The sequence below is a fragment of the Hyla sarda genome, chromosome 2 (assembly GCF_029499605.1).
Source record: "Hyla sarda isolate aHylSar1 chromosome 2, aHylSar1.hap1, whole genome shotgun sequence".
NCBI classification, from domain to species: domain Eukaryota; kingdom Metazoa; phylum Chordata; class Amphibia; order Anura; family Hylidae; genus Hyla; species Hyla sarda.
In genome coordinates this window covers 369,514,128-369,529,683 of record NC_079190.1, presented here as the reverse complement: position 1 = coordinate 369,529,683, position 15,556 = coordinate 369,514,128, and the positions used below count along the sequence as shown (strand labels likewise).

General features: G+C 39.7%; 1 long non-coding RNA gene across 2 annotated transcripts in view; it reads left to right on the top strand.

The window, feature by feature from the left end:
- The window catches only part of LOC130357965 (uncharacterized), a 29,096-nt gene extending 18,337 nt beyond the window's left edge, over window positions 1-10,759 (top strand). Inside the window, exons 1-3 of one of the 2 annotated variants that reach the window (XR_008889343.1) lie at window positions 3,989-4,073; window positions 10,170-10,254; window positions 10,336-10,759. This is a non-coding gene — a long non-coding RNA (uncharacterized LOC130357965). Of the gene's footprint in view, window positions 1-3,988; window positions 4,074-10,169; window positions 10,255-10,335 lie in introns of those variants that run through there. The other variant, XR_008889344.1, reaches the window with a different exon arrangement.
- Window positions 10,760-15,556: the final 4,797 nt, after the last annotated feature.

Below are 15,556 nucleotides of genomic sequence, written 5' to 3'. Positions count from 1 at the left end.
ACCGAGAGGTTTGGGTTCATGGAACACTGGGCTAACTTCTGTGTCAGATAAAGGCTCTATGGTAGGGACGATCTTCAGCTTAATGAGTGGGTGAAGATGGCCCGAAAGGTGGAGAAGTGTTTAAATAAGGAACTGGGGGGGGGGGGGGGAGGGAGGAAAACTACAATATAAAGAGAGAAGATAGTGTAAATGGAGAGCTGGGGATAAATAATAAAACTGAGGGGTTGACATAACTGATATGAGGAAAGGAAATATGAATAAAAACATCAGGTGCATGTGTAGTAATGCCGGAAACTTCAATATTAAGATTGATGAACTGAACCTAGTAATGTTGGAGAAAGATTATGACATGGCAGGGATAAGTGAGACATGGCCTGGAAAAAAAAGGAAGAAATAGTGTAAATTCTCCAGCAAATGTCACCTGTTTAACCCAACAAGACATGCAGTGTTGCTTTATTAACATTAAAACACACAAATCACTCGGCCCAGACGGCATCCATCCCATGGTTTTGCAGGGATTAAGCTCCATGCTAGACAGACCCTTATTCCTTATATTTAAAGATTCTATAATGACAGGGATTATCCCACAGGACTGATGCTTAGCAAATGTGGTAAAAAATGGGTCAAAAAGGAAAACTATAGGCATGTAAGTTTAATATCTGATGTGAGTAATATTTTTGAGAGTTTTCTATTATATAGAGATGCTATTCTGGAGAATCCCAATAAAAATTAGCCTTCTAACACAGTACCAACATGGGTTTATGTGGCATCTGTCCTTTCAAACTAACTATCTGATCAACTTCTATAAGGAGGTCAGTTATAGATTGGACTAGGGGAGGACATATGTAAATGATTTTCCGCTGGGTCAGTGATAGGAAGCAAAGGGTATCAACGGAACTTACTCTGGTTTGGTGACAGTTGCAAGTGGGGTACCACAGTGGTCAGCATTGGGTCCTCTTTTTTTCAATATGTTTATTAATGATCATGTAGAGGGATTACAGAGTAGAATTTCAATATTTGCTGATGACTCTAAACTGGGTAAGGTGATCACCACAGAGGAGGATAACATAATATTACAGAGGGATCTGGGGAAGCTGGAGGCTTGGGCACAGACATGACAAATTAAGACATATGGGTATACATGTAAGGTTAGATACACTTGGGCGTAAAAAGAAAATTTACAATTATAGGTGAAATAATAAAACATTAGATAAAACTTTAGTGATCAGTGCCAGGCAGCTGCTGCCAAGGCAAACAAAGTCATGGGATGTATGAAAAGAGGAATAAAGGCTCATGACCAGGTCATAGTTTTGCCGCTGTATAAATCGTAAGTCAGACCACATATGGAGTATTGCGTCCAATTTTGGGCACCTGTATATAAAAAAGAACATGACAGATCTGGAGAGGGTGCAGAGGAGGGTGACAAAGATAATTAATGATATGGGAGGATTCCTGAACACCGCTTAATCTGTGACATTTTAAGATGCTGGAACTCAACCTTACACATTTTGGACCATCTGTAACAGAATTGGAAAGTGGTGACTGATGTCCTCGTGCAGCAGATGGATATCTATTGGAGCCAGAGTAATTTTCTCTTATGCATTCACAGCTGATCAGAGACACATGTTATGTGCTGAGGCTTTTTGTAGAGGTAACACGATTAGTCAGCAAGGACAAAAGCAGGATGAATGATATTATGCTGCTGATATCCCTTTTGGAGCAAATACTCATGTGATGATTGAGCAAGTGAAGGAGTAAGGTTCACATCTGAATCAGTATGGATGTTGAGGACAAGTTGAATGAGGATGAGGGACCTGAAAATGATTTGGGGATTGAATCGGTCAAAGAAATGGGAATGAGGCATCAACACAGCATAACAATGATGATGATGATGACAACGACAACCATGATGATGACCAACCTTTACCATGTGGGACAGAGACGGAAGCAGCTGGGCCCTCGGAAAAGCTGTTTCGTTGCTTGCACACAGTCAGACGTATTTTGAGTATGAAGCAAAGAAATAACCACACACTTTACCCTTGGTAAAAACCAAAATGGGGGAATTACTTGTCTTCTGAGAAGGAGGTGTGGTGTTCCGGTACCGGATTGCATCCATTACCTTGTGTTGAGGTCCCCAAAGTCAGAGTCCCTAGCTACCGGTGGGGTCCTCATCAATAGTTAGCCCCTTGTCACCCCTTTAGTAGTTAAAACTATTAAAATTCAATGTGTAAATGTGTAAATAAAGTGCACTTACCTTGTTATAGTGTCGCAGGACCTGCGGGTCACATGATACGTTCCAAAACTCTATGGTTTATGGTTCAAGGACCTTTGGAGGAAGTCAGGTGATCGCCCACCATGCATTGTAATGGTGAGTGACAGCTGACACGGACCAATCCAAAGCGGCCCTGCCCATATAAGGGAGCGGCGGCCATTATTCTCTCTCTTTCCTCGTGGGCTGCTGATGGAGGAGGATCTGCACAGCTGTCATCAGCAGTGACTAGGCCCAAGCCTTGCGGCAACGGCCATCTTACAAAACTGTGAGTTATCTAAATACCCTGTTAAGTCTGCAAGATCACCGGACCTAAACAGACCCCTAAACTGGGACGGATCTCTACATCAATCTTAATTCTACTAGTCCTTTGGATAAGTCCATGGTCCGCAGCATCTGTCAATCACTGCCGTGCTGTATAGAGACTGTATTGCTAAGACTGCTGCTGTTAATTGGATGTACTGCAAGTACCTCAGTAAAGTTTATACAAGTTCATCCCTATTGTGGACCTTCATTCATTTAAGCACACACCTATCGTTTCTGGGAATGGCGGCAATAGGAAATTTGGGGACTTTGCTGCATCCCACAATGCTCTCATTGACTCCCATTATGAAGCCGCAGATGAACTTACAATGCTTAAAGCAAAAATTGCAGATCTTGAAGATAGGAGCCGCCGCAATAATATTAAACTACGCGGTGTCCCTGAAAATGTGGCCCCTGCTGATGTTCCACAGTATGTGCGCTCTTTATTGTAAGCCGTCCTACCTGATAGTTCTCCACAGGACTTGATCATAGATAGGGCACACCGCATACCAAGGCCTAAACATCTGGAGGACTCTGTTCCTAGAGACATCCTAGCTCGCATTCATTTTTTCCACGTTAAAGAACGCTTTATGGATTCAGCAAGAAAAAAAAATGGATTGCCGGCTCTTTACCATTGAATTACTGCATACGCTGATCTGTCGGCAGCTACACTGCAGGCGAGGAGAGCGCTTCTACCGGTTACCTCCGCTCTCAGATCGGCCAAAATTCTCTACAGATCGGGATTTCCCTTGCGACTTCTAATCAGAAGAAATGACAAAGTACATGTGGTGCGCACCCTCCCGGATGGCGAAGATTTACTCCACTCTTGGAATATTGCTGTGGCCCCTGTGAATCCCATGAAAAAGTCTCAGCGACCGACTCAGGTGGACAAAGAATAGTCTACAACTTGGCTTTCTTAATTCCGGTTGTGAATGACTCTGGTTGACTATGCGGGCTCTGGAGATGCACCCATGTCCTCAGGTTTCAGTGTGGACTCTGACCCCCACCTTTTGGATAAAGGTATTCTTCTGTCTATGTCGTTGGTTTCTGTTTGTTTGTTGATGTTATGTTTTTTGTCCCTTCATATGTGGTAATGCTCACTACTTTATTTGGTCCTTGGTATTTGTTTTACTATAATCAGACGAGCACATGCTGGCTGGAAGGTGCGCTCAGCCCTCTTTTCAGTTATTATCTACTTTATTATCATATCCTATATAGAGTTTATTAATATGGCTATTACGTTTGCTAGTATTAACGTGAATGGTTTAAATACCCCACACAAACGCTCTCATATGTGGAAAGAAGCACATATTTTAAAATGTGATGTTTTGTGTATACAGGAAACACACCTATTGGCTAAGGATGCACTCTGTATAAAACACCCTGCATTCTCTCACATATTTCATTCTCATTTCAGCCCAAAATCACGTGGTGTCCTCATAGCGGTAAAGAACTCGGTGGCTTTCACTATGCATGAAACAGTGTCCAATCCACGGGGCAGGTATGTGATCCTTCGATGCTCTATCAATGCCGCAAAATACACTATAGTCTCTCTATATGCTCCCAATGTAGGACAATTGAGATTCCTTAAACAAGTAATTCATATAGCTCAACTATCTACTTGGGGTTCTCTGGTCGTCTGCGGGGATTTTAATACCATCACTGACCCTGCTCTTGATTCTACTTCCTCTTCTCGCCTTCTTTCCCCTTCTATTTCCTCTTTACTTTCTGATTCTGACTTATATGACATTTGGCGTATACAACAGACCACTGAAAAAGACTTTACTGTTCTGTCTGAAGTACACAATTCATATTCCCGCATAGATATGTTTTTACTCGATAGGTCCTTGTTGTCTAATGCTGTGAGTTCCTCCATAGAGGTAATTAAATGGTTAAACCATGCAGCTATCACTTTAACATTGCGAGACACAACGTCATCACCCCCCTCTTACACGTGGTGAAGTAACCCTTTCCTATGGTCCCACCCTCAATATGCCAAAGATTTACAGCATGATTTAAATGAGTATTTCTCAGCTAATTTCAAATCCGTTTCTGACCCCATTATATTGTGGAACTGCCATAAGGCAGTTATTAGAGGCCAATGCATGTAATATGGTTCCATTTTAAAAAAGAACCGAGAAAGAGAAATAGATGATATTTTATCCAGACTGAAAATGGCTGATCAGACCAATAAAACCTCTCCCTCAGTGGAAACGGCCCGTCTGGTTGCTGAACTTAGAAGGGACTTGAGATGCCATTTATTGTCAAACTATGAGAAGTCTTACCGCAAATTACGGGCAAAATATTATTCACAAAATAATAAGGCGGGAAAGTTGCTCGCCAACAGATTGAAAAAGAGACAATTGAGGGCTCCCATACCACACTTGAAACATCCTATTACAGACAAGAAACTTTACACTCCTACGGATATAGCGAATGGCTTTCAGACCTACTATTCACATCTTTACAATTTACAGGACTCGGTGGATTCCCCACCAAATCTTACAGAAATCACTAATTCCTTTCTCTCTCGTCTTAAACTTCCCACATTCTCTCCCACACAACTCTTGTCATTAAATACTGTAATCACGACCGAGGAGGTTTTATGTACCATTAATTCCCTGCCCGCTGACAGGGCACCAGGCCCGGACGGCTATATTAACTCATATTATAAGAAATTCAAACATATTTTGGCCCCCCACCTGGCAGCTTTCTGTCACCGGGCTATGACGGTGGGTAAGTTCCCCGCTGAAAATCTTCTAGCGACTATCACCACATTACCTAAGCCGGGTAAGACCCCCGATTTCCCCCAAAACTTCCGTCCAATTTCCCTATTAAACCAGGATGTAAACATTTTTGCAAATTTGCTCGTCTCACGTATATCCCTTGTCCTTTCCTTTTTAGTACACGTAGATCAGGCTGGTTTTGTCGCGAGCAGGCAGGCCGCTGATAACAACAGGAGATTACTAAACATATTCCATCACCTTGAAAGAACTGGTGAGACAGCTTTGGTTGCAGCGTTGGATGCCGAGAAGGCGTTCGACCGCCTTCGGTGGACGTATGCCTTCTCGGCCCTCCAGCATATGGGGTTCTCGGGGAATATCCTTACAGCACTCTTATCATTATATTACACACCTTCAGCTAGAATGCTAGCTAACAGCTCCCACTCCGATACCTTTTTAATTACCAACGGGTTGCATCAGGGATGTCTGCTCTAGCCACTTATCTGCATTCTCTCCAATGAGCCTTTGGCTCAAGTTATTAGGCTTGATGCAGACATCTCTGGGGTTACGATCGGGGGGAAAACTCATACCATCTCTCTCTATGCAGATGACGTAATCCTTTCTTTGACCAAACCTGACACTTCACTTCCGGCAGTCATGCAATTAATTTCCTTGTTTGGAACCCTATCTTATTACCACCTTAATCAGAAAAAAACACAAGTTTTACCTATTAATTTCTCACCTGCTCAAATCACAGCTCTAAAACTTTCCTTCTCTTTTGACTGGCAAACTACTCACCTACCTTTTCTGGGTATTCCTCTTTCTTATCCACATAATACATTGTACAAAGAAAATTACATACCTTTATTGACATCTATTTCTGCTGAAGCTGACAGGCAAGCAAATTCTGAAATATCATGGATAGGTCGAGTTGCCACGTTTAAAACGATTTCTCTATTTAATTTGCACTCTTCCTATCTCTCTACCTACCTCTTTCTTTTCTAAAGCTCAAACGCTCCTCTCTACATTCATATGGGCCGGCAGACGACCGAGGCTATCGATACATATATTAAAAAAATTGCCACAAATGGGTGGGTTTGGTTCCCCTGATCTTAAAAAGTATTACTTAGCTACCTTGGTATCCATGATGCGGCATTGGTGCAACCCATCGTCGGATCTACCGTGGGTGGGGAAGGAGAACTATTCAGTGTTTCCCTTCACCACTAGAGATCTATTATTTTTGCCATATGGGACTTACCTACCCCAGTGTTACATAACCCATTAGTGAGGACCTCCTACCACATATGTCCGAGAGACAGCACCCTCTACTCTTCCCACACTTAGTATTATTCCGCTTACCTTACCTCAAGCTATCATTCCTGATTTAGACCTAACTTCTTGGATAGATCGTGGATTAACTCACATAGAACAATTGTATAACACGTCGGAACTTTCTTCATTTCAAACCTTACAGAAGGCATATAATATCCCTTCCTGCGATTTCTACAATTACCTACAACTCAAGCACTTCATCCATTCGTTGACATCTACTAAAATACCCACCAATGGTTTAGCTATAAAACACCTGATTACCCCCCTTAAAGGTTTAAAGCCCATATATAACAACATGATAGAAGCTGGGAACTTCAATAAGACATACCCACTGCGTCTCTGGGAAAAGGATCTATCTTGCATCTTCTCGAATGAAGAGTGTCAGACAGCATTTAAGAACATACATATTGCTTTTCAATGCTCTACACACGTAGAATCGGCCTTAAAAACCATTTTATGGTGGTATTACACACCGGACAGACTAGCAAATATATATCCTGGGGTATCACACTTATGTTGGCGGGGATGTGGATCCTCTGGGATACTGTTTCATATTCTATGGGCATGTCCTCGATTACAACCCTTCTGGAGATTATGTAAATCTTTATTGTCTAACATACTAAAATGCACGTTGGTGTGGACCCCTTACTCTGTACTATTATTTCTTAATTTACAAATGATACCATGCCAGCTACGAGATTTATTTTGTATTATCTGCATTCTTGCTATAATTATGATAGTCAGCAATTGGAAAACGAGTACTGTGCCCACGTTAAATGGCCTTATTGGTAAAATTAATACTACTCTGTCATATGAAAAAATACTCGCGTTGGGATGGGGCCAATATCAAAAATTTATAAACAGATGGCAACACTGGCTATCGTCTTCACATTGTCGCAATATATAATGTGTGGATGAAGAGCTGATCGATACCCTGTTCATGTCGATGCTCACTGGAAATCCATCCCCATTTGTGCATTCTCTAGTACCATTCACGCCACGCTTATCATACTTTATTCTGTATATTACATAAGATGATGAAAATACTGTAGAACAGATGCCGATAAATTGTATCGAGATGATAGAATAATGATATCAATAGACCAATACGATGTTATTATTCATAATAGTACTACTAGCAGAGCACTTATGGTTGGCACTTATAGGTTTGTGGAATTTACCATACAAGTTTATGGGTGTCCTTAGGACACCCATATATTGTAGAGGTACTCAAGGAAGCCCCTTGAACCTGCTCCTTGCGTACTCCCCGTCTGAAATGAATTGTTGACTTGTTGAATTGTTGATGTCTTATCTTTACTCCTGTGTGCTGTGGACACAATTTATTTACTCAAAATAAATTATTGATTTTTAACATGGCAACAGGAATAGGGATCATATGCAGTACCAGTGGCTCTTTTTGTCCACCAGCAAAAAAGATTCTGTTGGTCCACCCTTTATCTGTACATGTGTAAACTTTTAATTACATTGTATATGTTGTTATCAGTGCATAACTAGGACATTTTATCAGTAATATCTAATAGTAAAGACAGAAATAGACCCAAATGGCAAGTGATTCTATTGGACCATTGACACCATTTATTGGACTCACGAGAGGATGCAATGAAACAAGAAATTTCAGAGTTACATTATTGTGGGAGAAAATTCCAGAAGTTCTAACCCTCTAAACAGGGCCTAATAAACCCAAAGTATGGAGTGCCTTTTACACCAAAAGGGAGCACACCATGCATTGTAAAAATAATATCTGAATATTTATTGAAAACACTTAGTAAAATATATCAAAAGACATATAAAATAAAACTACAATACAGAGCAGGTTATACTGAAGGCAAGTGTGAATAAAAATAACAAACAACCTAAGTTTGTATCCACATCAAAAATGCAATGTGCATAGCAGCATAGTTTTACAATCAAAGCAGGAGCTAAACAAATCCTGCAACAACTTTTTAAAGGGGTACTCCGGTGAAAAACTATGCCAGAACGTTAAACAGATTTTTAAATTACTTCTATTTTCTTTTCTTTTAAAATGTATTTTCTGTCTGACCACGGTGCTCTCTGCTGATACCTCTGTCTGTCTCAGGAACTGTCAAGAGCAGGATAGGTTTGCTATTTAGGATTTTCTCCTGCTCCGGACAGTTCCTGACATTGACAGAGGTGTCAGCAGAGAGCACTGTGGTCAGATAGGATAGGGGATAAGATGTCTGATTGCGGGGATCCGGGGACCCTCCCCCCCTCGCAATCTCCATGAAGCACCCAGCCTTCTGAACAAACACCAGGTTTCAGCGGCAGTGGTTGTGATGTCACACCACGCCCTCTCGTGACGTCACGTCATGCCCCCACCATTGTACATGGCCCATATCTACATACAAACATAAACTTGGGTTTCAATGCATATGTTAAGAATGAATGCAAATCCATTATTTAAAGTAAATATTTCCTGTTAATGTTTAGCATTTTGTACATTGGCTTGTTCTTACAATTCACAAACCAGTGAAGAATTTGGACAATATGCTAAGTTTGTGCCTTATAGAACGCAAAAGGAATAAACAACCCTATTTATAGTAAACACATTTGCATGGTTGTGCTTTATGTTGGTCATCTACCTGTTAATACTTAGGTAAATACAGACAGACCAGCTGTTTCCTACTACTAAATAAGCTTTTGTATATGTATGTCATACATACCGGAATGTCATAATGTAGGCAAATGGGATGAGAACTTGGCTTTCAGAAGCAGACTAGACAAGATATTTCGAACTCTATCGTTCTATATATACCTCATAGAAAGTCACCCCTTGCCCTCTTAAGAGATTCCATTAGTAAAGCTTTTAATGATGAAGTCCCTAATCTAGATTGAATATCTCTGAATCTAAATAACGTTTGCAAAAGACCTTTTTAGAAATATTCTCTAGATTATAGAATAAAGAATTCCATTTTCTTTTACATTCCATTTGGTAAATGATTCTACTTAGTTGCATTCATAATACTTGTTTTCTTTTTAAATTGCTGTGTTTAAATTTACCATGAAACAAATACTAACAATAATTCATATTTATATAGTTGGAATCTCTTTCCCACCAACTTGTCCCAGAGACCTTCATGCCTCCTCGCCCTGGAGTGTGCTCCAAACCATATTTATTTCCTAAGAACAAGCAGAAGATGAGAGTTAAATCAGTGGGAACAAAACAAGAATCTTGATTTCCTTCCAACCAGTATTGGACACAAATAGCACAAATACTCCCATTCTGAACTGGCCTTTGGTATAAAATTTAGTGTCTCATGTTAGGGCTCTGTGGTAGAAATTAAATACTGAGAAAACAGACATATTCTTGTTCCCAGCCTACAGGTTAAACCTTATAGACAGGTTTTTGTTGTGAATATCTCCAGACGACCATATGAAGGAAGGGTCACACTTGGCTGGGCCACAAAAGAGGGTGGGATACATTTGCTTTCAACCAACTGTTCATAAATGCTTTTTCTGTTGGCCTGTCATTTATAAGGCATATTTTCTTTTTCTTTGTACAGATTCCTTACTTCCCAGAAAGTCTCTTTATTCTTGGCACAGGGCAATACTGCACTCTGACATGGAGAAGTCTACTTTGTTTTAAAGGTCAGTTTTTTTCATTGGTTCATTGGAAAGAGTAGAAAATGTCCAAAAATCTGTATTCACTATGTTTTTTTCTCTTGCCAGGTATTCCTTAAGGGATGAGGGTAATAACCTGCCTATTGATCTTTGTGATCTTTTAAAAAAAGATCCAAAACATTCCAGATTTGCATGTCAAAAAGACTGTATTCTACTTTAGAAACGTTATCTATTTATAATAAAACATCTGTAACTAATAGTTCATAAAGTTAGAGAATAAGTAAGTGAGAGAACAAAAGATGCTCCCTAACAGAACATATTTCACTTGTTAGTTTGTTAAAATGTTCTGCCTGGACATCCAATAAAAAGAAGACATAAGCTGCCATAGGGATTCGTGAGCTACAGGTCTAATAACTAGCCAGGATACATGAATCTAATTATTAGAGAATACAATAAATAGAAAAATGTTTGACGGAAAGGATTTTTTTGTACTGAAATTAGTTAGGATATATAGTCCCTTTTCAAAGTATTTACCTCATAAATCTTTTTTCTGTTTTGTTGCATTATAATGTCGAAATAAAATAGATTTTGATTTATATAGAATGAAGCATTAAATGCCTTGGTTTAAAAAAAATAAATAAAAAAAATAATAAAAATAAAGAAATAAATACTGAAAAGTGCTCTTGCAATCTCTCATTTTTAAATAAACCCTTTATCAGGTCTAATCCAACCAAATAACTTGAGAGTCTTAACATTAGTTAAATAAAGTCTCCTATGTACAACCAAAGTGTCCTATGATCTTTCACATGATGTCAGTGTAAATACACCTGTTCTAAAAAGCTGCAACACTAATAAGAAAGCAACATGAAGACTGCAAAGAGGTCAGATATAAAGTTTTGAAAAGTATAGACAACCTCACAGTGCTGGGTTACACATTTTTTTTCTCCAAATTTTCAACATACCATGCATGGACCACCATTTAAGGTGATCTCTGCCGAAAATTTACTTATCCTCTATCCACAGAATAGGGGATAAGTAGCTGATCGCAGGGGGTTTGACCACTGGGGCTTCCACATGATCACCGGGACAGGACCTGACACTCAGTGAGGAGAACGTGCGCTCCATTCATTTATATGGGAGTGCCGAAAAGACCTTAGTACAGCTCTCGAGCATCATCGGCCCTCTCATAGAAATGAATGAAGGGCATGCCGTCTAGGCATCACGCACTCCTCACTGAGAGCGCCAAGGTCCCATCCAGGAGATAGCCGGGGCCCCAGTGGTCGGACCACCATGATTAGTTACTTATTCCCTATCCTGTGGATAGGGGGGATAAGTAAATTTTTGCCGCAGTACTCCTTTAAATCTATTAAAACAAAATGATATGATTATGGCACAAATACAAACTGTCAAGAGACGGCAGCCAACCAGTACTTACAGACCAGGAAAATGGTCTGTAAGAGATACTGCAAAGACACCAACAATAACACTGAAGAAACTGCAAAGATCATAAGCAGAGATGGATCAGTTCCATAGAACCCCTACAAGCTATATATATTCCAAATAATGGGGCTTTATGGAAGAGGCGCTAGTAGAAAAAACTATTGAAAAAAAATTTAAAACACTTGAAAAGGTTTTATGATGAGACTAAATTGAAGTTTTAACCATTATGGGAACTTGGAGTGGTGTCAATCCATTGCTTGCCATGACCCCCCAAAAAAATGTTCATAGTGAAGAATGTTTGTGGCAGCATCACACTAGAGATATTATTTATTGTAAGGGGTGGGAATATTGGTTAGGATTTATTGGTCAGGACAAATCTTGAAAAAAAAAACTGTTTCAGTCAGCTAGAAATTTGAGACAGTAATGGAGGTTTGCAGTGACTCTGAACACACTGCTAAAACTACAATGAAGTTTATGACTATGTTCATAATACTGCGGGAATATTCCTTTGGAGATTCCGCTGCAGCATTGATTTCAATGAGATTCTGCTGCACTGTGCACACGGTGGAAATTCCTTGATGTTTCTGGAATAAAAATGTCTATAATTCTGCTTGAAAATGCATTTCTGTCTATGAAAAAAAGCATTTTCGAGCGTTCCTAGTGCCAGCTGGAGCACTCAAATGCACCGTGTCAACATAGCCTATGGAGAAACAGTTAAAAGTCTTAGAGTGGCCTTGTCAAGATCCAGATTTTAATCCAAATGGGAATCTTTGGCAGACCTTGAAGGCTGCAATACACTAATGCAACCCATCTATCTGTAAGGGCTTGGAGCCATTGTGCATGGAAGAATGGGCAAAAAGTATTCAGAGTACTCTAAGCAAATAGAGACATGCCCTTAAAGGGGTATTCCCCTGGAAAAAATTTTTTTAAATCAACTGGTGCCAGAAAGTTAAAAAGATTTGTAAATTACTTCCATTAAAAAATCTTAATCATTTCAGTACTTATCAGCTGCTGTTATGATCCATAGGAAGTTCTTTTCTTTTTGAATTTCCTTTCTGCCTGACCACAGTGCTCCAGGCTGACACCTCTGTCCATTTTAGAAACTGTCCAGAGCAGGAGAGGTTTTCTATGGGGATTTGCTCCTACTCTGGACAGTTCCTAAAATGGACAGAGGTGTCAGCAGAGAGCACTGTGGTCAGGCAGAAAGGAAATTCAAAAAGAAAAACACCCTGTGGATCATAACAGCAGCTGATAAATACTGGAAGGATTAAGATTTTTTAATAGAAGTAATTTACAAACCTGTTTAACTTTCTGGCACCAGTTGATTTAAACTAAAATGTTTTCCAGTGGAGTACCCCTTTAAGAAACTAGCGACAACAGCCAGGTCCTTCTACACTGTATAAATTGGTCATGCCAGTTACATGAAAGAGATTACAGGTATGTATTGACTTCCTTTCCATACCTCTTTAGGGCCTGTCTGCAGTTTTGCTGAAAGGTCTGCTTTTTGTGCCACAATAAAAAAATATTTAACATCTTCATTGGTAGGCATGCTGTGTAAATACTGTAAATGGTATAAAACCCAAAAAATATACAGCAGCCTTTGGCTGTCTGGGCATGCTGGAAGTTGTAGTTTTGCCACAGCTGGAGGCACCCTGGTATGGAAACACTGATGTATAGAAGTAAATATTCCCCCAGGTGTAGTTCTATAGATACACACATGTTCTAAATTTTTATAGAAAATTTAATTTTAAGTTAAAGAAAGTTCAGTGCTCAGTTAAAGTCCAGTGCTCATGTTTGGTACATAATTGCAAGCATTCAGACCATACAGGCAGGGCCAGACTAGCCTACCGGGATATCAGGGAGATTCCTGATAGGCTGGCCAACCTAGCCGGCAGCGCCGTGAAGAGTGAAGTGTAGGAGTGGGAGAAAGAGGCTGAAGCCGCTTTGACTCCTGCTTACCTGGCTACCCTCCCCGTTCCTAGATTTTGTTGGTGTTACTTTAAGTTGGTATCATGCAATCATTTTTCAGGGCTGTTTTTGTTCCCAGTCCGCCTCTGCATACAGGTCCTTTCAAATCTATAACTATAAACCAGTATCTCATATACTCATTCACAGAAGTAAAATAAATTCTAGTGAGAAATATTAGCAACAATATGTCAAAGTGATAAAAATGTATCAAACATAATGCATGTTTGCAAAGCATAGAGTAGGGAAGCAGCAACCAGAAATGAAAAAAAATATGTCACACTGAAATAAAATGCAGGATATTCCATAACTCAGAATGATAATTTCTGGGAAATAAAATGATAGTGCTAAAAAGCCAGGAATTTTTTCGAACAAATAAATATATGTCAAAATAATAGCTCTAGCCAGAAGGCCACATCATTTGTTACAGATAAAACCACTCCAGAGATGTTTCACTTTATTCTAACTCAGCGCCTCCCTTTGCTGACTAGTAGTAGATTTAAAGGGGTACTCCGTTGCTCAGTGTTCGGTACAATCTGTTCTGAACACTGGAGCCGATTCCAGGAGCTAGTGATGTCATAGCCCCGCCCCTCATGATGTCACGCCCCAACGCCTCAATGCAAGTCTATGGGAGGGGGCGTGACAGCCATCACACTCCCACCCATAGACTTGCATTGAGGCGGCGGGTGCGACATCATGAGAGGGTGGGGCTATGATGTCACGAGCTCCCGGCTCCAGCGTTCAGAACAGTTTGTTCCAAATGCTGAGCAGCGTAGTACCCCTTTAAATATCATCTTTTTACTGGTCAATCTGTTTCAAAAGAATTAGAAAAGATTTTTGCATTATCCACTCAAATCTTGTCGATTGTAAATACCAGGCAATAAGTCCACATGTAGTGTCAGGTTATGTTTACACAGTGTTTTTTTTATTTATTTTTTTAAATAGATGTGTTTTTAAAATCCCAGAAAATGTGTGTCCGTGTTTGGAAAATTAATATGCCTAATGAATAATAGGAATAATGAAAAAAGGAATGTGAATACTATTGTGGAGCCCTAAAAATAAGTGACCAGGAGAAAAACTAACTTATGCAAATATTCCAAAATTTTATGGATGCATTTAAAAAAAAAAAAAAAATATATGCCTGAATATACACTGTAATGGTGCTCACTGCTAAGTTATTGATCCTCTAAAGCAGCGAGTTCAAGTCCATAAGGTCATCCACAAGCAAGGTAGCAAAGAAGGGCAACAAAACTTACCAATCAGTTTCTATGTAAAATCTTTTATTGCATACAAAAAAAAAAAAAAAAAATCAGCAAATTGGGGGCATTTCATGGCACAATGCTCATCCGTAGGCCAAGAGGAAGTGCATTGTGCCGTGAAATGACCATTGCTATTTTGGCCTTTTAACCCGTTCAAGGCATACCTGTGAAGCTAGTGCAGGAGCTGCGCCCGCTTCAGAGCAGTGAGTGTCTGCCACTGTCAGTAGCCTGACACTCACGTTTAGACATTAATCCTTTAGACACCTTGATTAATACTGATCACAACATCTAAAAACGAAAACATGCCAATGAGCTCACACTGTATAATGCTAAAGCATTATACAGTAAATGCAATCTTTTGATTATATATAAAAGTCCTCTATGGGGCCTTAAAAAGTGTAAATGAATCCCTTAAGGAGGCAGGGTTTTTCAGTTTTTGAATTTTCGTTTTTCCTCCTCACTTTTAAAAATCATAACCCTTTCAATTTTCCACCTAAAAATCCATATTATGGCTTATTTTTTGCGTCATCAATTCTACTTTGCAGTTACATTAGTCATTTTACCCCAAAATCCATGGCAAAACGGAAAAAAAAATCACTGCGACAAAATCGAAGAAAAAATGCCATTTTGTAAATTTTGGCTGCTTCCGTTTCTACACAGTGCAT